This window comes from Suricata suricatta, chromosome 11 (genome assembly GCF_006229205.1).
Source record: "Suricata suricatta isolate VVHF042 chromosome 11, meerkat_22Aug2017_6uvM2_HiC, whole genome shotgun sequence".
NCBI classification, from domain to species: Eukaryota; Metazoa; Chordata; class Mammalia; order Carnivora; family Herpestidae; genus Suricata; species Suricata suricatta.
The window spans coordinates 85135814-85161927 of record NC_043710.1 but is presented as its reverse complement, the minus strand read 5'-3'; the positions used below and the strand labels follow the sequence as shown (position 1 = coordinate 85161927).

Here is a 26114-nt window from a genome sequence, read left to right as displayed (position 1 = left end):
ACATAAAATTACATATGAAAGAGACATTATAATTGATAGCAAGAAATACAAAGAATCACAAGAGACTCCTACCAACAATAATGTGTCAACAAATTGGATAACCTAGAAGACATGAATAAATTCTTAGAAACATGCCTACCAAGACTGAATTGTGAAGAAATAAAATTTTAATACTGATAACAATGAGATTGAATCCATAATCAAAAACCTTCTAACAAAGAAAAGGCCTAGGCCTAATGACATCAATGGTGAATCCTGTCCAACATTTAAAGAAGATTTAACACCAAACCTACTCAAACTCCTCTATAAAACTGGAGAAGAGGGAACACTCCCAAATTCATTTTATGAAGGTTACCATCATATCCTGATACCAAATCCAGATAAGGACATTATAAGAAAAGAAAGTTATAGGCCAATATCCCTGATGGAAATGCATATAAAATTTCTTAACAAAATACTAGCACCAAATTCAACAGCACATTAAAAGGCCATGAGCAAGAGGGATTTATCCCTGGGATACAAGGATAGTTCAACATATATAATCAATAAATGTGATATATTACATTAATGAGAGGAAAGAGAAAACCACATGATCAACTCGAAAGAGGCATAAGAAGTATTTGAAATAATCCAACATCCTTTTATGATAAAGATTCTCAATAAATTAAACACAGAAAGAATGTACCTCACATTAATGAAAGCCATATGGGAAAATCTCACAGCTAACATCATACTCAACGATGAAAAGCTGAAAGCCTTTCCTCTACGATGTGAAGCTAGATAGGAGAATCCCTCTTGCCAATTCCATTCATCATCAGTACTGGAAGTCCTAGCCAGAGCAATTAGGCCAGAAAAGAAAATAAAAGGCACTGAAATCAGAAAGGAAAAATTAAAACTCTGTTTGTAGATGACATGATCTTATCCTTAAAAAAACAAAACCTATAAACTCTACCAAAAAATATTGAAACTAATAAATGAATTCAGTAAAGTTGCAGGATACCAAATTGACACACAAAAATCAGTTGCAATTCAATATATCAATAGTGAAATATCTGAAAAAAATTTTTAAATCCCATTTACAATGGCATCAAAAAAGAGTAAAATACCTAGGAATAAATTTAATGAAGGAGATGAGAGATCTCCTTTGAAAACTATAACACATTGCTGAAAGAAACCAAAAAAGATACAATTAAATGTAAAGAATTGATATTGTTACAATGTCCCTTCTACCCAAAGTAATCTAAAGGTTATATCCAATCGCTATCAATATCCCACGGGCATTTTTCACAGAAATAAAATAAAATTCCTAAAACTTACATGCAACCACAAAAGACCCAGAATAGCTAAAACAATCTTGAGCAACAAGAGCAAAGCTGGAGGCATCACACTTCCTGATTTCAAACGGTATGACAGAACTATGGTAAGCAAAAGAATACAATATGGGCATAATAACAAATACTGGAACTAAATCACCAATGGTCCAACAGAAATGAATCAAGAGTCCCGAAAATGACCCATGCATAGATAGTCAACCAATTTTCAACAAATGTGTCAAGAGTACACAATCAAAAAAGAATGGTCTCTTCAATAACTTGTAGGAAGACTGGATATCCACATGCAAAGGAATAAAATTGGACCCTCGCAACACACATGAAAAAACAACTCAAAATGGATTAAAGACTAAAACATAAGACTTGAACCCCAAAACTCATGTAAAAAACAGGAGAGAAACTTTTTGGAATTGATCTTGGCAATAATTTTTGAATCTGACTTTATCAAAAGCACAGGCAATAAAAGGAAAAATAAACAACTGGAACTATGTCAAACTAAAAAGTTGTACAGCAAAGGATACAATTAACAAAATGATAAGCAATCTACAGAATGGGAGAAAATAGTTGCAAACCACATATTTGATATGAAGTTACTATCCAAAAATATATAAAAATCTCATACAACTCAACAACACCACAAATAACCTGATTTAAAAATAAGCAAAGATCATAAATAAAATTTTTTCCAAAGGAGACATACAAATGGCCAATGGGTATATGAGAAAATGCTCAATATTTCTAATCATCCAGAAAATGAAAATCAAATCTACAGTGAGATACAGTCCACATCTGTTAGGATAGCTATTATTTAAAAAAAGTCAAAAGGTAAGAATTGCAAGAATGTGGAGAAAAGGAAACCCATGCAAAATAGTTGTGGGTATATAAATTGGTTCAACTGTTGTGGCAAAAAGTATGAGGGTTCCTCAAAAAATAAAACTATCATATAACTTAACAATCCCACTCATGTATATATATCCAAAGGAAATCATTATCTCAAAGAGATACTTGCATTCCATGTTCACTGCAGCATTATTCACAGTAGCGATATGAAAACCACCTAAGTGTATTGTACATCCACACATGGATAATGAAAATGAGATATATGCATAGACATACACATGTGTGCATGCACACACACTACATAAACACAATGAAATATTGTGCAGCCATAAAAAATAAAGAAATCTTGCAATTTGTGACAACACGGATGAACCTGAAGAACATTCTGTTATATGCAAAATAAGCCTGCCACAGAAAGACAGAACTTTATGATGCCACTTATATGCAGAATCTTTAAAAAAAAGAAAAAGAAGAGAAGAAAAAAGGATGGGGTGCCTGGGTGGCTCAGTTGGTTAAGTGCCTAACTTTGGCTCAGGTCATGATCTCACAGTTCATGAGTTTGAGCCCTGTGTCAGGCTCTGTGCTGACAGCTCAGAGCCTGGAGCCTGCTTCGGATTCGGTGTCTCCCTATCTCTCTGCCCCTCCCCTGCTATGCTTTCTCTCTCTCTCTCTCTCTCTCAAAAATAAACATTTAAAAATTTAAAAAAAAAAAACGCTAGGGACACCTGGGTGGCTCATTCTGTTAAGCATCTAACTTTAGCTCAGGTCATGATCTCACAGTTTGTGAGTTCTAACCCTGTATCAGGCCCTGTGCTGACAGCTCGGAGCCTGGAGCCTACTTTGGATTCTGTATCTTCCTCTCTTTCTCTGACTCTTCCCACTCATGCTTGGTCTCTCTCTCTCTCACTGTCTCTCTCAAAAACAAACAGTTTTTAAAAAGCTGAATTCAGAGAAACAGAGTTGCATTGTGGTTATAAGAGGTTGAGGGGCAGGGGGAAAAGGAAGATACAGAAGAAAAAATACAAACTTTCAGTTGTAAAGAGAATAAGTTCTAGAGAACTAATGCACAGCATGGTGACTACATTTAAAAATAATGTACACTTGAAATTTGCTTGTAATATATTTCAAGGGTTCTCAGCAACTATGTGGAGTGAGGGATAGTTAATTAGCTTGATTGTGGTAAACATTTCACAACGTATACATATGTCAAAACATCATATTATACACCTTAAATGTATACAATTTATATTTGTCAATCATACCTCAATAAAGCTGGAAAAATATATGTATGCACCATGTAAAGGAGCCCCAAATTATATACACACTGACAGAATCAAAGGGAGAAACGGCTCTACAGTAATAACAAACTTCAATACACTACTTTAAGTACCAGATAAATTAGCTTCTTTTCATATGCTTATTGGCCATCTGTATAACTTCTTTGCGGAAATGTCTATTCAAGTTCTTTGCTCACTTGTGAATTAGTTTGTTTTATTGTTTTGAGTTGTAGGAGTTCTTTACTTTGGATATTAAACCCATATCAGATACAAGATTTACAAGTGTTTTCTCCCATTCTGTAGGTTACCTTTTAACTCTCTTCATAATATCTTTTAAAGCACGCAAGTTTCTACTTTTGATGAAATCCAAATTATCTACTGTTTTTTTACTTTACTTTTGGTGTCATATTCAAGAAATCATTGCCAAATTCAATGTCATAAAGATTTTCATGTATGTTATATTCTAAGTTTTAACATTTTCATTCTCACATTTAGGTCTTTAAGCTCATAAGGTAAAGAGTTCTACTTCATTATTTTGCATGTAGATACCCAGTTTTACCAGCACCATTTGCTGAAAACGCTGTCCTTTCCTCCAATGAATGGACTTGGAGATCTTATTTAAAATCAATAGACCGTAAATGTGAAGATTAATTTGAGGGTTCTCTCTTCTATTCTATTGGTCTGTATGTCTGTCTTTATGCCAGTACCACACTGTTTTGATCCTTTAGATTTGCAGTAAGCATTGAAACTACGAAGTGTGAGTTCTTCAACAACATTCTTCTTTAAGATTTTTCTGCATATTCAGAGTCATTTGAGAATTCCATGTAAATCTTAAGATGGGTTTTTCTATACCAAAAAAAATGCCATTGGGGTTTTGACAGGATTGCGATGAAAATGTAGATCACTTTGGGACGTAGTATCATCTTAAAAATATTAAGAATTCCAACCCACGAACTTTACATTTATGAGGTTTTCTTCATATTCTTTCAAGCAACATTTTATAGCTCTCTGTATACAAGAGAGCTTGTTAAGTGTATTCTTAAGTGTTTTATTGATTTTGATACTATTGTAAGTGGAATTATTTTCTTAATTTCCTTTCATGGATTATTCACTTTTAGTGTATAGAAATACAACTGATATAGGACTGATGATTTTATATTTGGAAACTGCTGAACTAAGAATTTTCTATGGAATCTTTATGATTTTCTATATATAAGGTCATATAATTTGCAAACAGAGATAATTTTACTTCTTTATTTCCAACTTGGATGCCTTTTATTTCTCCTGCCTAAGTGCTCTGAATCACACTGAGCAGAATTTTGAGAGGAAACACGCCTGTTCCTGATGTTAGGATAAACGCTTTCACTTTTTCACCATGGATTTTAGTTGTGGATTTTTCATAGCTGGTCTTTATTCTGTCAGAGTTTCCTTCTATTTTAGGTTTATTGAGTGTTTTTATCATGAAAGAATGCTAAATTTGTCAAATGCTTTTTATGCATCAACTGAGATGATCATATGGGTGTTTTCATTCATTTGGTTAATGTGCTATATTACATTGACTGATTTCCATATGTTGTATCATCCCGTGTTCGTGTTCGTGTTGATGAAAACTTCTGGAGATGGATAGTGGGATTTTACATAATGATGTGAATATACTTAATGCCAATGAATTGTATAAAATGGTTGAAATGGCTATAAAACGAAAAACACAGGAAACTCACCACTATCTTTTCCATCTTCCCCAAAGCAAAAGTCTCCCAGAAGTATTAAATTTAAAATGAAAACTTAAAAATGTATAAAATGTGCTAAGTAGCCATAGGTTGGAACATTATTTAATGATAAAAACACTGTATATACCAAAAGCCAGTGAGTTGTATACTTTTAAGTCGATGAAGTATATGGTGTATGTATTCTATCTCAATAAATGTGTCTAAAAAGAAAATTTTTAAAGGTGAAAAAAATCAATAGAATTTCAATTATCAATAGTATCTAATTTTAAAATGAAACTGAAAAATTTCCATTCACATTAACAATAAAAACTGTTACCTAAAAATAATCTAAACATTTAAAAATTCAGCATGATAAACACAGTAAATTATATATTAGTAAACTCAGTTAACCTATAGATTAAATGCAATTCTTATCAAAATTTCCATAGTTTAAGGGCACCTGGGTGGCTCAGCCAGTTAAACGTCCAGCTTTGGCTCAGGTCATGATCTCATGGTTGAGTCAGCATGGAGCCCACTTTGGATCCTTTTTCTCCTACTCTCTGCCGTTCCCCCATGCTCTCTGGGAGAGCATACTTGCTCGCTTGCTCACTCACTCTCTCTCTCATAAACATTTAAAACATATATATTAAAAAACAAAAAATCAATAATAAAATCATTAAAATGTAAATTAAATGAAATTAAAAATTAAAAAATAAAATAAGTTAAAAATTTAAAATTACAATAGTTTGGGTTTTCCTTCCCAGGATTTTTCAAGGGAAATGTACAATGTATATGGAAAAACAATGAGCTAAAAAAAATCAAGACAATTTTGATTAACTTAAGAGACTTAGCCTACTGGATATCAAGACTTACTGAAAAGCTATAATTCAGTATCTCTCTTTATGCATTTGTTTTTCATTTCATCGAGAGATAAGGCTTCCCTCTCCACTTGTGAATTTATGCTACACTTGGACTGTTTGAACGAATAAAATGTGGAAAAAACAATGTTCCAGGACTTCTAAGACTAGTCATTAAAAAAGCAGCTTCTGCTTTCTTTCTGTAAGCCCCAAGTCTCCATGTCAAAGGACCATAGTACACTACTAAAGAGTTCACAAAAAAGACCTTGATGAATCGAACACCACGTGGACAGAGACGACATGAAGGATCGCTGGAGCACTAGGTATCCAGCCCCAGTCACTGTCACCAAATGACAATTGCATAAGAGTACCCCAGTAAGACCAACAGAGAATTTCCCACTTGTGTCAATCCAAGGAATCAAGAATCATGAAACACGATAAAAACACTGTCAATTGTTATATCTCTAAGTTTTGAGGTGTTTCTCATACAATAAGAAGTAATAGTAACCTATTAATTAAGAGGGTTACTTATAGTAGCAAAGGGATAGAGTATGGACCAATGGATCACAGAAGATAGATAACTAACACATATATTTAGATATTGATATATGACCAATTAGGACTTAAAAATCACTGGGAAAAAGAATTACTATTTACTCAATGCTCTAAGAGAACTAGGAAAAAAAATAGATCCCTACCTTATACCACAGGGTATACCGCTTATACCATGAATAACTCCAGGTAAATTTAACCCCATAAGTATGAAAAGAAAAACATAAAATAATATGAATAACAGTAAAAAATTTAATAATTGAGATAAAGGAAAATGCTTTCATGCCCAAAGGGCAGGGAAGAATTTCTTAGCTAAAAACAAAAAGGACAAAAGATTGATAAAACTGACCACATAAAAAAATTTTAAGTAATCACAAAAGGGACACCATAAACCAAGTGAAAAGATGAGTCACAAACTGGGATAAAAATATTTGTAACATGCAATTGACAGATTTTTAACCATAATATATAATGAAAAAAATGAGATACACATATACCTGTCTTCACATCTTAACAAGTACCTGGAATATTTTACTGAATAAAGAAACTGTCTCACTGGAATACAGTACTCATTTCCACAAGAATTCACCACCTTTCCTTACAGATCCTCTCCTTCCTCCTGAATTCCTTAAGCAAAAGTATAGCACAACCAATCATCCGGTCGACCAACCTAATCATCCTAGATTCCTCTACTACTCTTCCTCTCCACGCACCCTGTCTTTTTATAGTCCCACCATCAAGATCTAACCTCAACCTTTAATTGCTTAATCTCTCCTGTCTCCCAAAACTTATCTCTCACACCTGTCCATTTCTCCCCACAATCCACTCACTGCTACTTCCCTGGTTCTAGGCCTCTCAGGATCTTGTCTACCAACTACAGAATGGATAATTACTATAGTCTTCTACACCGGTATCTCTCCATTTCCCATTACACATGGATCATGGTACTCTTCTCAAAACCCTGCCACACCTTCTCAGTTCCTAATAAGAAAATAATTTAAACACTAAGTCCAAATACCATAGATGAGCCTTGAAGGAAGGTCATTTTTCCAAATATATTCCAAGTCATGTTTTCCCACAATCATCCTACCCCATCCATTCCCTTCCTTTCTAGGTACATTTGATTATGTTATTTTTCCTTGCCTAAATGCTCCTTCAACAGATCTAAAAATCTATTCAATCTTCAATAAAGTCTTTCTTAAATGCCACAAGAGCACTTAATAACCTTTCTCACCTTTGCATACCTGTTAAGAACTCTTACAACATGTATTACATTTTTCTTATCTTACTATGTTTACAGGTGTATTGCTTGTTTCCCCTAAAGGAAGAATCTCTTATCTATTTCATCAGTGATACTCATATAAGTATCTAGCACATACAAGGTACTCTGTAAAACCATTTGGAACTGTGGGTTTAAGACATCCTATGCACTAGTCTGAATATCAATGTGTTTATACAATACCTGAATCACATGTATACTAAGAGTATATACTATGAAATATTAGGCACTTTTTTGCGGTGAAACTTACAACATGAATGTGATGATTTAAATTATGTTTATTTATTCAAGTTAATGATATGACAATCCTTTGTTTATAAGGAATGGAAAACAGAATTTCTAAGTCCCATACTTCTGGATTCTTTACAAAACTATTTTTGGAGTTATTTTTCCTATATTGAATTCACTTTTCTATCACCATGGAAACCAAACTGCAATTAGTGTTGTTAGAATATTTAAAAATACAACTCTATTCAGAAAGCATTCAAATGTTCAGAGAAGTCTTTTCTTTGCATGGAGGGCAGAAATTAGTAGAGTAAGGAAGGGTAAAAATCACCCCACCTACATCAAAAATTATTCATCAAAGTCTAATCAACAGCTTGCAAATGGGGCACATAAAGACTTCTTTTATTCATCATTTATAGAACTACTGTGGCTGCAATTTCACTGTGCCATACCTATGCAGTTTATAAACATTTTCCATCACCTCTGGTAGTCTGTAGTGTATGTGGAAAATAGAAAATAATTTCTGTTACACAATATTTATGGGCTCTGCTCACACCTATTGTCAACATCCTAATATGCAATATGGAAAATACTACTTCAAAACTACTGAGTTGGGATGCCAAGTGGACAAATAACTCTATGTTACAGTTACATCTTAGGTGGGTAATAAGTGAAATAAATTCTAATTTCAGCCCATAAGGCAAAAATCAATCACAGACAAAACTGTTCTTCAAATTTCTTAGGAAAAAGCTAGAGACCCAAATGCATCTTAATAAACCTAACAATCTGTTTCTCCTTCCAAATTGGAATACCACACTGTTCCCTCAGCTAAGTACCAGATATAGTAACTGGTTTGCTCATCTTTATTTTCTTTTTAAGATTTTATTCAAATTCCAGTTAGTTAATGTACAGTGTAATATTAGTTTCAGGTATACAATATAGTAATTCAACACTTGCATACAACAGCCAGTGCTCCTCACAATACACTCCTTAATCCTATCGCCTATGTCACCCATTCTCCCCCACCTCCCTTCTGGTCACCATCAGTTTGTATTCTATAGTTAAGCGCTAGTTTCTTGTTTTGCTTCTCTCTCTCCATTTGTTTTTCCCCTTGTTCGTTTGATTTGTTTCTTAAATTCCACATATTAGTGAAACCGTATGGCATTTGTCTTTCTTTCTCTGACTCTCTTATGTCACTTAGCATAATGCTCTCTAGTTCCATCCTTGTCATTGCAAATGGTAAGATTTCCTTCTTTTTTATGGCTGAGTAATATTCCAACATGGTGTGCTTGCGTGTGTGTGTGTGCACGTGCGCACATGTGTGTACCACACCATCCTTATCCATTCATGGTCTTCAAATACCAGTACAACAAGATACCGGCAGCAGCACTGATGACTCACTATGTGAATTTTTCATTTTGAATTCTCCCCTTACATGATTTCCCAGTATAAGAAGAGGTATTAGGGGCGCCTGGGTGGCTCAGTCAGTTAAGCGTCCGGCTTCAGCTCAGGTCATGATCTCCAGCTCGTGGGTTCGAGCCCCACGTCGGGCTCTGTGCTGACAGCTCAGGGCCTGGAACCTGTCTTCAGATTCTGTGTCTCCCCCTCTCTCTGACCCTCCCCTGCTCACACTGTCTCTCCCTGTCTCTCAAAAATAAATAAAAACATTTAAAAAATTTTTTAAAAAAGAAGAGGTATTAGTATGGAACATGCAAAAAAAAAATAGGACTGAAAGTTCTGCTTTGGTTTGAGGAAAAATAAATTCTTTGGTGGAGTGGCAACCTTTAATTGCTTAATCTCTCCTGTCTCCCAAAACTTGTCTCTCACACCTGTGGTTTCAAAAGGTTTGCTTTGGTTTCAAAAGGTTTGTACACACTATATGTACTTTTACATAAGATGCTTTTTTAATGAGAAATATATACTAGTCTGGAAACTACACATAGTATTAACAAGATGAGGGAATTAACCTTTTCATTAGTTTGATTCATATTTATCAATGAGTGAAAGTCCTTCTGATAGGTACCAAAACTTCTTGCTGGTACATATTTCTATAAACATTAATGCTTACATTTAGATAAATTCTCTTTTATTATTATTTTAAAGAAATTGAGAATATGAGCAGGGGATAGGGGCAGAGGGAGAGACAGACAGAATCCTTTCCCCGCCCCGAGAGAGTGTGAGCATGTGTACAAGTGGGGGTAAGGGACAGAGGGACACAGACAGAATCCTTGTCAAGCAGGCTGTATGTTCAGCAAAGAGCCCAGTGAGGAGCTCAATCCAAGACCTGAGCAAAAAACAAGAGTAAGACACTCAACCAACCAAGCCAGTCTGTTTCCCAAAAAACACCACACTCAGTCAATAATCAACTGAATTAGTAAATACCAGGTACTTAAAATATACCAGGTATTTTATTTTTATTTTTTTAATGTTTATTTATTTTTGAGGGAGAAAGACAAAGCATGAGCAGATGAGGGGAAGAGAGAGAAGGAGGAACAGAATCTGAAGCAGGATCCAGGTTCTGAGCTGTCATACAGAACCCGATGCAGGGTTTGAACCCATGAGCCATAAAATCATGACCTGAGCTGAAGTCAGACACTTAAGAAACTGAGCCATCCAGACGCCCCTATACCAGGTATGCAAAATACCAGAATTGAAAATGTAGAATCCATAGGTATGATACCTTACCCACTAACAATCTGTTGACAAAGGATTCTCAATTTTTATTCAAAGGGGGAAAATGCAATGATGTACTTTCTCTGGTTTCTTGTATAGTTATTTTTAAACCCTAAACATTCTAAAATACATTACAATTTCAATATCCTAACCCAGAGATTTAATTCTTTCTGAAACTGAAGCTAAATCTTTAAGTTTATTACAATTACTGAAAATTCATGTTATTTTAACTTACTCTCTTCATTTCACAATTTTACATAAGGTTAGGGAGGGTTTTAATTTTTTAAAGTTTATTTATTTATTTTGAGAGGGAGAGTACAAGTAGGACAGGGTCAGAAAAAGAGGGACAGAATCCCAAGCAGGTCCTGCACCATCAGCGTCAAGCCAAAGATTCATTTCTATGTTAAAAGGTGTATTACAGGGGTGCTTGAGTGGATCAGTAGGTTAAGCACTCAAATCTTGATTTCAGCTCACAGTTTGTGGGATCGAGCCTCACATCAGCCTCTGTGTAGACAGTGCAGAGCCTGCTTGGAATTTGCACTCTCTCCCTCTACCCCCTCTCCCACTTGCACACCTACAATCTCTCTAAAATGTGTGTGTGTGTGTGTGTGTGTGTGTGTGTGTGTGTAATCTGGTAATCCAAATAAACTGATTACCAGATCACCAAGAATATAAGCAATGCAGTCCCCCTTGTAAGAGGGAAGTTTGTCACAATATTCTTAACTGTTACAAAGTTTCTTATTTGCAAAGAATTTCTTTATCCACTGCCTCAATCCTGACAACACTATACTCAGGTCATCAAGAAAAGTATTATTTTTCACATTTCATGGATTAGGGTCTATCTTCACCAAAGTTCCTTCGAACATTTATCTCTCCCTGAAGTTCTTTAAAATTTGAGCAATCTGGTTTGTTTTTTAATTATCACCTCACTTAATTCCCATGGTACTCTGTGATATATATTTGGAATAGATATATTTATCCCTATTTTACAAATCAGGAAACTAGGACCAGAGAAGTTAAGGAGTTTACATGAGATCACACAGGTTACACTGTGAGACTATGCATCATACTTTTATACCTTTAACTACAAAAAATGTAGGACATTCCAAATCCATGGTTTGTTCCTTCTTATTAAAACTGGAGCTTTGTCATTTTACCCTTTCCTAGCACTTGTGGAACAGAATGACTGTATGGCTTTGGTTCAAACACAGGCTGTACCACTTACCAAAGCTGTGGTCCTGGGTAAGGTCTTAAAACTTTTCTTACCTCAATTCCCTCATCTGAATCTATCATGAAAAGTAAATGAGACAACATACAAATAGTATTTAGTATAATGTCTGCCTCACATGAAGCATTAACTAAATATTGGCCCATATTTTTATTATAATTCTGATTAATTCATTTACAATGAAAATTCAGGAAGGGGAGCTTATATTACCTGTCAACATTGTTACCCTCAGGTCAAACTTTATTACCTCTTACTGTATTTCTCAATATCAAGGCAAGAATGCACCTAATGAGATGTGCCATGGCAGCACTTCCAAGTCCTCTGCACAGAAGCTTTAATAGAGAACGCTCAAGAAACAGGTATTCTGTTCCATACTTCCCAATGCCTTATTTCAGGTAAAACCTGAGCTCTTGCATTCAGGTTCATTTAACTTAATGCTTTGCTTTATATAAAATCAGATAAAAAGAAACATTAATTCACAGCTTCTGAAAACCAAGTAATAAAAGAAAATGTAAACCACACATACCCATCTGAGTATCCGACACACTAGATGGCAGTACCACACAAAGCAAACCAGGAGGAGATTAATTACTCAAATGGGTAAATGAGAATAAAGAGATGGTATCTTTGCATATTGCAAGAAATTTTTACCTTGCTACTGAAAAATACTTCATGATACGTGATCAATCTTTGTGTCTGAACAGTGCAGTTGATACAACAGGGAGAAATACAATTACTATAAAAAATTTATAGAACTTAAAACTACATGTAGTTTTACCTAAGACAAGAAGCCATTTCTAAAACTTATTTATCTTTATCTTTTTTTCTTTGATGTTTCAATTACTCTAAACAAAACATAATACAACACTTACATGCCAAAACATGCAGCATTTGTTCAAAGCACTATTTAGGCAGAAAATGTCCCAAACTTCAATGTGCTTATCTAAAAAACAATGGCTGAAAATAAATATCAACAATACCTATAGAACTGCATTTCTCTTTGGAAAAGCAAACATAGAATAAATTGAATATTTTACAAAGTTGATTTATGATAATACTAGTTTTCCACCATCAAATAGATGCACGCATACTGGTTATTCACAAGTCTTTTCCAGGGAAAAAACTAAAGAACTAAACTTTGAATTCAAGAAACAGGAAAAATGACAAAATAACAAACCCCAAAAATGTGGAATAGGAAAAATATGCTTAGGAATTAATAGTAAGAAAGGAAGGAAGAGTGGGAGGGAGGAAAGGAAGAAGGGAAGAATGGAGAAAGGAAGAGAAGAAAGAAGGAAGCAAAAAAAGAGACAGGAGAACGGAAGGAGGGAGGGAGGCTCGAACTGATCAATCAAACCATAAGTTTGTTTCTTAATAAGGCCAAACTTCAGGAATATATGTGTACAACATATACCCACAAATTTGAAAACCTACATAAAATGGACAATTTTCTAAGAAAATATAAATGATAAAAATTGGCCTAAGGAGACATAAAACAACCTGTCTAGACCAATAATCAAATCATCATAAATTAAAATAGTAATTAAAAATTAGGCCCTTACATGCAAACCAGGCCAAAAAGGCTTTAACAGGAAAATTCTACTAAACCTTTAAATAACAGGTAATTCCCACTTCTACAAACTTACTGGGTATTTATTTTTAAAATGAGATGCAGCAGTGAAGTTCCTCAAAACTCAGGCTAGTGAACAAGTACAATATATAGGTCAACATCACTAAAAAACATATACACAAAAATCATCAACTTTTAAAGGAGTAAAACATGAAATTTATTTTTTAATTTTTTATGTCTTTATTTTATTTTGAGAGACAGAGACAAAAAGCGAGTGGGAGAGGGGTAGGGAGAGAGGGAGACAGAATCTGAAGCAGACTGCAGGCTCCGAGCTGTCAGCAAAGAGCCCGAGGCGGGGCTCAAACCTACAGACTGTGAGATCATGACCTGAGCCAAAGTCGGATGCTTAACCGACTGAGCCGCCCAGGTGCCCCTGGAATTTATTTTTTAAATATTTAAGCCTAGGGTGCCTGGGTGGCTCAGTCGGTTAAGTGACCAACTTTGGCATAGGTCATGATCTCACAGTTCATGGGTTCATTCCCTGCGTTAGGCTCTGTGCTGACAGCTCGGAGCCTGAAGCCTGCTTCAGATTCTGTCTGCCTCTCTGCCCCTCACACAAACACACACACACACACACACACACACACACACACACACACACACACACACACATACACACACTCTCTCTCTCTCTCTCTCTCAAAAATATATAAATCGTTAAAAAATTAAAATATTTGAGCTAGCAGAGTGTGTCCCAGAAATACAAAGATATTTCAACAATCTGTTTCTATGACCAGAGTAATTCATTGTACTAATTTTTTTATGTCTTTATTTTATTTTGAGAGAGAGACAGAGACTGAGCAGGGGAGGGCAGAGAGAGAGAGGGAGACACAGAATCTGAAGCAGGTTCCAGGATCTGAACTGTCAGCATAGAGCCCAACGCGAGGCTCGAACCCATGGACCATAAGATCATGACCCTAGCGGAAGTTGGATGCTTAACCGACTGAGCCATCTAGGCACCCCTGTACTAAGGTTGTTTTTTTTTTTTCTTCTTGTACTAAGTTTTAAAGACAGCTTATTCGTACTCTATAAAAGTAGACTAAAGTAAGAACATGACATGATAAACAGTCTCTACTGCCTCTGTATTTTATTCTTTTACCTCTTTACCTTGTCGAATCCCCAGTTCATTTAAAGCAGAGCTCAAAGTTCATCTACAACATATTAGCTAGAAGACCAGGGAAACAAGACAAAGATTGACTGACATCTCCCTAGTGGTCAAGACAGTGTGGCACAATGAGAACATACCACCAGCTGGCCACACACATTATACACAACACCAGAATAATTTCTCCTCAACATGACAATGCCACCTTACACCAGTAGTTACAACTGAAGATACTAAACTGAGATTTCAACATGAAAGCCAAATAATTTGGCTAAGATCTACTAAAAATGACTTTCAGATTTGAACATATTCATGCAATCTAAAGCATATGCCTTACCAACGTACCAGAAAAAATATACATAGGCTTGAGAATTATTTCATCAGGTACAAATGAAATCAGAAACAAAGGAATATCTGAGGATGCTTGATGTCTATTCTGCTCTCAAAAAGTAGAACACATGATTTAAGAACCACCCTATCTTTCAGAATGAGGGAGAAACTCGTATAAGACATTCATTTTACAAAAAACATGTATGAGAAAAAAAAATCACATCCCTCTGCTGTAAGCTTTAAACATGGAAGTCATTTCTCTACCAGCAAAGTATTCTTTCAAGAATTATAAATATTTTCCTACAAGTTCTTCCGATTATTTTATACTTAACGTCTACCTTTTTTTCTTACAGAAACAGTATCTTGCTCTGTTGAAACTCTTTAATTTATCAGTATAACAAGAATATTGTTTCCACTTCAGTAAATATTTTATATGATTTTAAGTAAGTACAGAGCATTTCCCTGTATTATGTATAATTTACATAACCCATTCTGACTTCTGAGCATTTATGTTACTTCTAACTTTTTACTATAAATGATGATGTAATGAACACATGGATAATCTTTTGAGATCTGGCCTTTATTTATGATGTCCTAGTCTCTATTAAAAGAGCTTCTACTCTCCTTTAAAATATCAATCAAATGTTATCTCCTCTGCATCACATTTTCTGATGCTTCAAAACAGTTAATTTCTCAATATTTTTAATATATATGTATGCATAAATAAATGAAGACATGAAATTAACTTCAAGGTAACATATCTTGATTCTAATTTGTTAGAATTATCCTTTATTATTTTAGTCTTCCCATTTAAGTTTAAACATTTCAAAAGAATGAATAGAGTCCTAAAAAAATTTAAATCCTTCCAACATACAGGATGTTGTATGGAATACTGCCAACACACAATAAGTGTTTGTTAAATGACTGACTCCCCACCATATCTAACAAGAAACATCATGAAGATATATTTCCAAGAGCACTGCTCGGTCCCTACTACTGAAACACAGTGCTAAGTTCTTCAGTAATAAAAAGGGTGACATATCAACCCAAAGAGTTTACAATTGGGAATACCAAAAAATAAATAAAAGTAAATAAAAGTACAAATGGTGAATGATGTAAAAATATACAACTTGCATAAATCAGCAAATTTCAAAAATAAATTTAGCAATAACTGTCAACTTTCTAAATGTATACACCTTTGGCCCAACAAATCATCTAATAGAATTTTAATGCATATACTTACATCAATAAAACCTAGACTATCCGCTCAATAGGGAACCAGTTAAACTATGGTATAATAGTAAAATGAAATATTATATAACTGAAAATAATCAACTAAATCCAAATTTCTGAAATAAATATATCTAAGTATAATTTCAGGTAAAAAAGCAACTTTCAAGGCAGTATGTATAGTAGCAACTATTTGTATTTTTAAAAAGTTATAGACAGTTAGATAGAAGGTTATAGCTAGAGCTGTATCTAGAGATACTGCTACATAGTTTATAAATAATTCTAGATGGACACATAATAATTAAAAGAGAGAGAGAGTATAAAGGGAATTTTCACTTGCTCTTGTACATGTCATCATCCATTCTATTTGACTTTTATATATATATATACTCATAAAGAATATATTTTTGAGAGAGAGACACATACAGAGTGCAAGTGGGTGATGGGCAGAGAGAGAGGAGACACAGAATCAGAAGCAGGATCCAGGCTCTGAGCTTTCAGCACAGAGCCTGATGTGGGGCTCGATCTCACGAATAGCCAGATCATGACCTTAGCCAAAGTGGGAGTCTTACCCGACTGAGCCACCCAACTGCCCCAAGAATATATTATTATCATATAAGGGTGATTTTTAAATGTTGAAGAACTCAAAATAATTTAAAAAGTATTTTTAAAGTGTGTTTTATTTTTCAAACATAAATTCATTTATCTGGTCATCACAAATATTCATCAAATGATTTTTATGTGTCAGGCACTGTTCTAGATGCTGAGGTAGGAAAAATAGAACAAATAATAATAAGATCATTTGTATGCCAGATGGTGGTGTTACAGAAAAACACTAAATTGTGAAAGAGATGGGGAATGTTGGTGACCAGATGTTGCAATTTTATGTAGAGAAAGTGCACTCTTTCTAAGAAGGTAATATTTCAGCAAGTATTTAAAGAAGGGAAGGTACTAAGTTATGTGGCTATCCAGGAAGAACAACTTTCCAAACAGGGAAAACAGAAAAGTCCAAAGGTCATAGGAAGGGTGCGTGTATCCTGTGTAAGAGCAACCGTGGTCAGAGCACTGCGTCTTAGGGAAGGAGAAATAAATGAAGTAAAAGATGAGGTCAGTCACACTGACTGTAAATTCTTTTAGGAAATTTTAAGAAATTTGACTTTTACTATGAAGAATATGAGAAGTAACTGGAGTGTTCTGAAAAAGTGACATAATGTTTTAACTTAACATTTAAAAGACTCATCCTTGCAGTTGCGCCAAACAAGGTTATTGAAATAATCCCTCTACAACAACAACAGTAGATAAAAGAGAAATAGGTGAGTGTAGTCAGATCCTGAGTTTATTTGAAAGAGAAAGCCAAGAATTTTGCTGATGGACCTGGCCTAGAGAAGTCCAAGATGGCTCTGAGGTTTTTATCTGGCCTCAAGAACTGGAGACACAGGTTTACCGTCTACCAACATGGACGGGACAGCAAGAGGGGCAGGTATGAGAGGAGACTGCTAAATGTGAGATGCTGATTAGTCATCCATGTGAAGATGCAGAGCTGTCAGCTAGAGACATGAGGCTAGAATTCAAAGGAGAGACCATGAAAATTTCCTATGTTATATAATGAAATTACTGGCCCAGCAATTTCTATCTAAATTATTTTACAAGCAACTGTGTCTTAAAGTCTACATAAAATTGAAAATCAGAATTTATTAACATTGGATCAAAAAACTTATTTTTTTTTATAACTGAAAGTCTAAAGGTTAAACATAATTTTGTCTGGATTTAAAAAATTTAGTGGTCAGTGCCATCCTCTACAATACAATGGTCTACTGCAGTTACATATTTTCAGTATGTGAGGAATCGAAAGAGCTACAAACACAAACACAAGAAATCCATAAGTCTAAGAGAAATTCCTAAGATCACAGTGAAAAAAAGTATGCATGCAAACTACAGAGTGTCCCATATTTAGGACATATTAAAAAGCAACAATAGAGTCAACTGGCAGTATGAATAATCTGGGATATAATAGAGCTACCAAGCATAAGGCTGATGACCTATTCTAATCACATTTAATAAAGCTTTCATACTTATTTTCTCCTCAGAACATACTGTCAATCTGATATTAAAAATAAGTAAAGAGAGGTGCCTGAGGGGCTCGGTCGGTTAAGTTGTCTGATTCTTGATTTCAGCTCAGGTCATGATCTCACAGTCATGAGATCGAGCCCCACGTCAAACTCCACATGCAGTGTGGAGACTGCTTAAGATTCTCTCTCTTCCTCTCGCTCTGCCCCTTTCTTCTGCGCATGTATGTGCACTCTTTCTCGATCCTAAAAAAATTAAACAATAAAAAATTTTATTGAGACAACTAAGTAGGGATTCTAGGAAAATGGTGGAATAGGAAAGGACTAGTAATCTCCCATTTAGGCAACAGATACACTGGCAGAAATCTGTCTGATAGAATTATTTTTTAATTCTGGAGTCTACTGAGGGCTTGCAACTTCCAGGGAAAAGCTTGGGTAGTAAACTGCAGCATTTCAGTCCATTTTCACACAGTAGCAGCTACCCATCCCCAACCCCTCATAATTCAGGGCAACCATGGAGGAAGTGGAGGAGCAGTATGCAAGCAGCTTGGGAGAATCTGAGGAGGCAAAAAGACCTCTTCCTATAAATAACAAAGGATGCTCTGGTCCCTAACTGCTGTTTCTGATCTTAGGGATGCAAATAAGTAGATGGACTGCCATTGCTCTTACAACTCCCCATATTGTTGCAAGCATCTACCAGCTGAATCCACTTCTAGGAAATGTGAAAGGCATGTATCCTTTTCCTCCTTCATTTTTGTTTTCCCCCTGAGAAGTCAGACATTAGACTAGAACATCAGAAAGGAACTGCATATATGCAAAAAATTAGAAAGTGACCACATATGACCAGGGAAAGGCATAGCTTCAGGACTTTAAACCAGTGTCATAAAGGTGCCCAAAAAAACTAAAGAAAACATATGGAGAATGTCAAGAAAGTGATGCATGAACAAAATAACAAAATAGAAATATCAACGAAGAAATATAAGACCTAAAAGGGCACTGTGGGGGTGGAGAGGACACCTCACTTGGCTTAGTTGATGGAGCATGCAACTCTTGATCTCAGGGTCATGACTTCAAGTTCCATTTTGAGTGTAGAGATTACTTTAAAAAAAAAAGAATTAAAAAGGTACTGTGTGCTTTAAAGTATATTGACTACAATTCTCATTTCATAAGAGAAAATAAAGGGGAAATTTGAACACGCAGAAGAAACAATCAGCCAACTTAAAGACATGACCATGGAAATTACGGAGTCTCAAGAACAGAAAGAAACAAGAGTGAAGACATGTGAACAGAATCTCTGGGACCTATGTGACCCCATCAAAGAACCTAACAGACCTACAGGAATCCATACCATATACATGAGGAAAGTCTCAGAATGAAAACAGAGAGACAAAGGGGCAGAGATAATATGTAAAGAAATAATGGCTGAAACGTCCCAAATTTGATTAAAGACAGGAATATAAACATCCAAGAGCTAATGAACTCCAAATAAGATGAACTCAAAGAGACTCATAACAATACACATTATAATCAAATTTTATAAAGCCAAATATGGGCATACCTCATTTTATTGTACTTTGTAGATACTGTGTTTTTTACAAATTGAAGGTTTGTGTCAACCCTGCATTAAAAAAGTCTTTTGGCGCCATTTTTCTAGCAGCATTCGCTCATTTTGTGTCTCTGTGTCACATTCTGTTAATTCATGAAATATTTCAAAGTTTTACATTATTATCATATTTGTTATGGTGATCTCTGATCCATGATTAAGACCTGTTGAGGGGTGGCTGCGCGGCTCAGTTGGTTGAGCATCTGACTCTTGATTTCAGCTCAAGTCATGAGATCAAGCCCTGTGTCAGACTCTGTGCTGAGCATAAAGCCTACTTAAAACATTTTCTCTCTCATTCTTTCCCCCCTGACCCATCCCTGCTTGTGTACTCTCTCCAAAAACAACAACAACAAAAAAAAAACAAACAAACAAAAACTACTGAAAGCTCAGATGACGGTTAGTATTTTTGGCAAGAAAGGATTTTTTAATTAAGGTATGTGCATTTTTTAGACTTAATGCTATTATGCACTTAACAGACTAAAGTACAATGTAAACATAGCTTTCATATATACTAGGAAACAAGAAATTCATTTGACTTACTTTGTTGCAATAATCATTTTATTATGGTGGTCTGGGACCAAGCCTGCAATATTTGCAAGGTAGGCCTGCACAATGACAGAATCTTAAATGTAGCAAGAGAGAAGCACCTACTCACATATAAGGGTTCCTCAATAAGATTATTATATTTCTTATCAGAAATTTTGGAGGCCAGAAGGCAATGGCCCAATATATTCAAATTACAAGAAATGCCAGTGTCAACCAAGAATACTGTTTCCTGCAAAACTGTCCTTCAAAAGTGAGAGACAAATTAAGACATTCCCAGTTAAACAAAAGCCAAGGAAGAGCCCTGTCATTAGACCCAGTCTGTGAGGAGTGCTAAAAGGAGTCCTGCAAGTTGAAGTGAAAGGACACTTGACAATAACTTGACCTCAGTTATAAAAGCCAGTATTCCTATAACAACAGTTTGTAACTCTAAGTCTTTTTTACATGATTTAAGAGACTAATGCTTTTTTAAATTTTAAATATAAAAGCTAGTATTGCTACTTGCGCTTATTACTACACACTTTGTTTTCAAAATAGTTTAAGAGGCATTAAAAGAATTATTAGTTTATGTTTTTGGACACACAATACATAAAGATGTAATTGTAAGATATTTATAACCAAAAAGGATAGGGCCTAAGCTATAAAGAAGCAGAATTTTTGTATGTTACTGCAGTTAAGCCAGTACAATTTCAAATTAGAGTATTATAACTTTAGGATGTTAAGTGTAATCCCATGATAACCACAAAGAAAACAGCTATACAATATATGCAAAAAGAATTTAAACATTTCACTGCAAAATAAAATCAATTAATCAACATACATTATATTATAGAAAGACAACAAATCTGTAATACATACAGAAAAAAATATAGCAACCTGACAGATACCTTTTCGTTTAAATAGAATGAATTAAACTCTATAATCAAAAAACAGAGATGGCAGCCAAAGGAACTTTGAAGCTGGAAGTATCACAATCCCAGATTTCAAGATATACTACAAAGCTGTAGTAATCAAAACAGTATGGCACTGGCATAAAAACAGCCACAAATAAGCAACCCAGATATACACCTGCATTTTTATGGTCAATTAATCTCTGACAAAGGAGACATTAAATGGTGCTGGGAAAACTGAATAGCCATATACAAGAGTGAAACTGGACCAGTTTCTTATGTCATATACAAAAATAAACTCAAAATGGACTAAGGACCTAAATGTGAGACCTGAAATCATAAAACTAGAAGAAAATAATGGGCAGTGATTTCTCTGACATGGGCCTTAGCAACAATTTTCTAGATGTCTTCTCAGGCAAGGGAAACAAAAACAAAAACAAACTATTGGGACTATACCAAAATAAAAAGCTTTTTGCACAGCAAAGGAAACAATCTACAAAACAAAAGGCAACTAACTTACTGAATGGCAGAGGTATTTGCAAAGGCTATATCTACTAAAGGATTAATACCCAAAGTATATAAGGAATTTATACAACTTAACCCTAAAACAGTAAATTATCAATTACAAAACTGGCAGAGACCTAAAAGGACATTTTTCCAAAAAAGACATTAAGGATGGCAAACAGACACATAAAAAATGCTCAACATCACTAATCACCAGTGAAATGCAACTCAAACCCACAATGACATATCACGTTACACCTGCCAGCATGTCTGTAATCAAAAAGACAAAAAGTCACAACGGTTGGTGAGAATACAAGAAAAAAAAAAAAGGAACACTTGTATATTGTTGGTGGGAATGCAAACTGGTACAGCCACTGTGGAAAACAATCCAGAGGCTCCTCAAAAAATTAAAAAGAATAAACAGACTCTTAAATATAGGGAACTAACTGATCATTGGCAAAGGGGAGGATGGAGGTACAAGGATGCATGAAATAGATAAAGGCAATTAAGAGGTACAAACTTTTAGTTATAAAATAAGTCAAAGAAACACAAAGCACAGCACAGGAAATATAGTCAATCATGTTATAATAAGGTCATTGGGTGACAGATGGTTACTATACTTATCATGGTGAACACTGAATAATTGTTGAACCAACATGTTGAACACCTGAAATTAACATATAACACTGTATATTAACTATACTTCAATTAAAAATGATAGAGATTAACAGACTAAATTTAAAAAAATATATTCCACCTATATGCTCACTTTAGATCAAAAGATACAAACAGTTTATATAGGTAAGTCCTAAAACTCAATAAAAAAAATCAATTAAAAATGGGCAAAGCATTTGAACAGACATATTTCCAAAGTAGATACACAAATGAACAATGAACACATGAAAAAATGTTCAACATCACTAATCATGAGTGAAATAAAAATTTCAATTTGCTCACCAGCATGGAAAAGTATTCAAAGATATCAAATAAATGGTTACCCAGAACTTTGTGTCTAATAAGTATTTGATTCTAAGTATCCAATGGTGGTATTTTGTGTATCTCTATTGCCCCATCATGCCATGGACTATCCATTCTCTCTTTACTATTAGAAATGGAGTCATTATGGGGCACCTGGGTGGATCAGCCAGTTAAGAGTCCAACTTCGGTTCAGGTCATGGTTCCGGAGTTTAAGCCCCACATCGGGCTCTGTGCTGACAGCTCAGAGCCTAGAGCCTGCTTTGGAGTCTGTGTGTGTGTGACTCTCTCTGCCCCTCCCCTGCTCATGTTCTGTTTCTCTCCCTCTCTCAAAAATATATAAACATTAAAAATTTAAAAACTTCAATAACAACAACAAAAAGAAATGGAGTCATCCGTGTCTTTAAATCTAATCTGATTGGAGAAACAGGAATCAAGAGGTGGCAATGGGAGTGGGACTACTCAATACTACTCACAGTGACTCACTAGAGAAATTTGTGCTACCTGTCCCTAAAGTATAAGCTCTGCTAACTTAAAACTCTTAGTTCTAAAGGGAGGAATGCTTCCACCAGAAGACAAAACAGCGCTTCCACTGACCGAGAAGTACGCCCGCCACCCAGCCGCTTTGGGCTCCTAGTGCCTCTAAAGCAGCAGGCCAAGAAGGGCGTTTGGGCGTTAGCTGGGAAGACTGATTCTGACGACCCCGGGGAAAGTGGACTGCTACTCTCCGGCGGAGGTAAAGATACAGGTCTCGAATACCGAAGCTTTTCTTACAGCACCCCTTTTAGTATCATATGCCTGCCACTCAACTTAGCGGGAAATTAGCAGAATCCAATTCAGGCAGGACTACTCACGGCCAGACCCAGAACGAAGGTCTGGGTCACCCAAACAGGGAAAAACCACAATCAACTGAGAGTCCTGCTTAGGGCAAGGGGAACACAGAACAAGAAGCAGAACAAGGGAGTTATAATACCAGCTACAACCACATGACCAGTTACAGAAGCCAGCACCATAACTGCCATGAGTGTTACCTTCTTATTTCACTCTGTGTGTGTGTGTGTGTGCGCATGTATCACAGTAAACATCTTTGTCTTCTCTCTTGTAACTTTAAAGATTTATATCATGGTACTTAACATATTTTAACTTTTCATTGCAATATTTAAGTTATAGGATACCAAGAAGAGTAAACATTACTCAAGGCCTTTGTATTCTCTTCTGGGAAAATGGTCAGAATGTTTTTGGTTGTCTATAAAACAGCTGACCATGCTGTTAGGCAGCAGCAGGAGCCTGTTATTGTCTTTACTAGAAATTAAGTATGGTTTAAGGAATGCCTACTTGGCACAGTGAACCGTGATGGTTAATTTTATACATTAACTTCTGATCAAACATTATTCCAAATAATTCTGTGAAGTTGTTTTTTAAATGAGATTAACATTTAAGTCAGTAGACTTTGAGTAAAGCAGATTACTCTCCATGATGTGGGTGGGCCTCATCCAATCTCTCCTCATCCAAAGTCTTTAAGAGAAAAAGAGACTCACCTCCCCTGGAGAGAGATCTCAGCCAGCAGACTGTCCTTGGACTCAAACTGCAACATGAACCCTTGGCTGGGGTTTCAGCCTATCCTGGAGATTTTGAACTTAACCAAGTTTCCACAATCGCATGAGCCAATTCCTTAGAATAAATCTCCCTCTCTCTCGCTCCTGCTCTCTCTCTTCACACACATGCGCACACATACACACACACACAGGTGGTTCTGTATGACTGGAGAACTCTAATATAACCATATTTTAAAATAATAATAAAATATACCTCTTTCAAAAAAGACTGCTGGGTACCACAGTAAAATACTGAAACAATGGACCACCAATGATCCACAGAAGTAGAGGGGCAATGTACTGCACAAGAGAGAGCTATTAGCACGCCACTCCAATGCTACAGTTAACATCCATTCGTTCTGGTTGTCATACCAGGGATTTTTAATATCACTCTTTTTCAGACTATAAATTCCAAACAATTTCAATGTTCAAGTCAAAATTATAAAACTTATACATGAAAAAGACAGTAATTTCATAACTTCAGAGCATAAGAGAACATCCTAAATATGACAGGAAGAATACAAGGCAGGTTTATGCAAACATACAACTACATAAAATACATTAAAAAAAGAATAAAATAAATGGTACCTGTACTGTGAGGGCAGCATAAACAGAGTCAAATAACATGCCAAAATGTGGGAGAAAGTATTTTTATTTCACATGCAAAAACAATAAAGAACTGGATGCAATATGAAAGAACACTCCAAATATGTAAAGCATAACCATGAATGAATAAGAAAAATATAAGCAAATCTGTAAAGGAAAATGAACAAAAGACCTGATCTAGAGTTTAAACAAAAACAGAAATCTCAAATGCAGTTGAAAAGATGTTCAACTGCCTTAGAAATCAGGAGACTACAAATACATACAGTGAGAGAGAATTACTTTCTCACTAGATGGGTAAAAATTAGTAAGTATCAAACTACCAAGAGTTGCCAAGGATGCAGAACAACAACTCTCATTTACTGTTTATGGGAGTATAAATTTGTAAACCATTTTTAGAAGTAGCTTGGCTTCACTTAGTAAAGCTGGACATGTGAGTACTGCATAACCCTGCAATTCTACCGTGAGAAACTCCTGCATATATGCACCAGGATCTGTGTACAACAATGTTCACAGACGGCAAAAACTAAGACCCCAAATTTCAAATAAAAAAGAATGGATAAAATACTTGTAACGAATGCATGCTATGGTTTAATATACAGTAGTGAAAAAAGTGAAACAACTAAAATTACATACATCTACAGGGATCAATTTCACAATGTTAAATGAAAGAAGAAAGAGTACATTCAATAATGAAGCCTACCCAGGTTTGCTATTTCAGCCTACCCCTGATCCTTCTTTATCCTGTTCTACTTTACCATAGCTCTTTTCTTGCCCATCCTCTGTGCCCTTTAAGAATGGGTATTCAGATGGGTGCCAGGTGGCGCAGTCAGTTAAGCATCCAACTTTGGCTCAGGACATGATCTCATGGTTCATGGGTTTGAGTCCCACATCAGGCTTTGTGCTAACAGCTCAAAGCCTAGAGCCTGCTTTGGATTTTGTGTCTCCCTCTCTCTCTGCCCCTCCCCTGCTCTGGCTCTGGCTCTGCCTTTCAAAAATAAATAAATGTTAAAAAAATAAAAATAAATCAAAAAAAGAATGGGTGTTCGGTTTTTGTTGTGGTTGTTGCTCA

General features: G+C 35.4%; 1 protein-coding gene across 2 annotated transcripts in view; it reads right to left on the bottom strand.

Annotated features, from left to right (window-relative positions):
• Positions 1-26114, bottom strand: part of ARHGAP32 (Rho GTPase activating protein 32) — a 197383-nt gene that overhangs the window by 147840 nt on the left and 23429 nt on the right. The window lies entirely within an intron of this gene.